The sequence below is a fragment of the Rhinoraja longicauda genome, chromosome 36, assembly GCF_053455715.1.
Source record: "Rhinoraja longicauda isolate Sanriku21f chromosome 36, sRhiLon1.1, whole genome shotgun sequence".
Classification (NCBI taxonomy): domain Eukaryota; kingdom Metazoa; phylum Chordata; class Chondrichthyes; order Rajiformes; family Arhynchobatidae; genus Rhinoraja; species Rhinoraja longicauda.
Genome location: NC_135988.1, coordinates 5424477 through 5426383, shown reverse-complemented (window position 1 = coordinate 5426383; position 1907 = coordinate 5424477).

The following is a 1907-nucleotide window of genomic DNA, read 5'->3' as shown; positions in this document are numbered from 1 at the left end:
ACTTCTGCTCTGGCTGAGCTAATGGGTGCGATTGTGTTCTGCCATCGGTGTGAACATGATTGTTTTTCTTTTTTAAAAAGAAAAAGAGCAGAATGGAAAATGTACACTCTCCTTGGGAGGGAGGGGAGGGGAGGGAGGGAGGGAGGGAGAGAGAGGGAGGGAGGGGAGGGAGGGAGGGAGGGGGAGGGAGGCAGGGGGAGAGCTTCCCCATCCATGGGACCACGTTTAATTTAGATTTTAGATTTTTTTAGAGATACAGCGCGGAAACAGGCCCTTCGGCCCACCTTGTCCGCGCCGCCCAGCGATCCCCGCACACTAACACTATCACTACACCCACTAAGGACAATTTTTACATTTACCCAGTCAATTAACCTACATACCTGTATGTCTTTGGGAGTGTGGGAGGAAACCGAAGATCTCGGAGAAAACCCACGCAGGTCACGGGGAGAACGTACAAACTCCGTACAGACGGTGCCCGTAGTCGGGATCGAACCCGGGTCTCCGGCGCTGCATTCGCTGTAAGGCAGCAACTCTACCGCTGAGCCACCGTGCAGCGGGTAAAGGCTGCTGCCTCACAGCGCCGGGGTTCGATCACCACCTCGTGTGCTCCCTGTACAAGATTGCACATTCTCCCCGTGACCGCGTGGGTTTCCTCCGGGCGCTCCGGTTTTCCCCCACTGTCCTCTGTAAATGCTTCCCTCCATCCTACCCACTGGGGTCTATTTGCAGAAGCATTTAGGTGGGATTAGGTGGCGGAGATCAGCCATGATTGAATGGCGGAGCAGACACGATGGGCCGAATGGCCTAACTCTACTCCTGTAACTAGCGAACCTGCTTGTGCTCATGTACGGGGATGGTCTTGGTGAGCCACGTGCAAAAAGTGTATCTCACGGCACCTGGTACAGGTGCCAATAAAGAACCCACAAGACACAAAAAGCTGGAGTAACTCAGCGGGTCGGGCAGCATCTCTGGAGAGAAGGAATGGGTGATGTTTCGGGTCGAGAACCTTCTTCAGACTGAAAGTCGCGGGAAAGGGAAACGTGAGATAACAGGCGATGATGTAGAGGGATACAGAACAATGAAGTTAGAGAAATCGATATACTGAACATACCGCTGGGGTGTAAGCTGCCCAAGCGAAATAGGAGATGTTGTTCCTCCAATCTGCATTGTCTCTCTGACAATGGAGGAGGCCCCAGGACAGAAAGGTCAGTGTGGGAATGGGGAGGAGAATTAATGTCTTTAGCAACCGGGAGATCAGGTTGGCCCAGGTGTTGCATTGTTCAGTGTTGGCACTTCCAGTGTGTTTGGATTCATCTATTGTTGATACTGTTGAACGGAACAAGTTTCCATTCTGTGTGGAGTTTGCACGTTCTCCTTCTGACCACATGGGAATTCCCTTGAGTGTCCCTGGTTTTCACCCCACTCCATGCCAACCGAGATGCCCATGGAAACTAGTCCCTTTGACTCCCACGTATCTCCCCATCACCTACACACTAGGTGTCGGAAGGAACTGCAGATGCTGGCTGACACTGAAGACAGGCACAAAATGCCGGAGTAAATCAGTGGGACAAGCAGCATCTCTGGAGAAATGGTCTCGACCGAAACGCATAAGATTATTAAGGGGTTGGACACGTTAGAGGCAGGAAACATGTTCCCAATGTTGGGGGAGTCCAGAACAAGGGGCCACAGTTTACGAATAAGGGGTAGGGCCATTTAGAACTGAAATGAGGAAAAACTTTTTCAGTCAGAGAGTTGTGAATCTGTGGAATTCTCTGCCTCAGAGGGCAGTGGAGGCCAATTCTCTGAATGCATTCAAGAGAGAGCTGAATAGAGCTCTGAAGGATAGCGGAGTCAGGGGGTATGGGGAGAAGGCAGGAACGGGGTACTGATTGAGAATGATCAGCCAT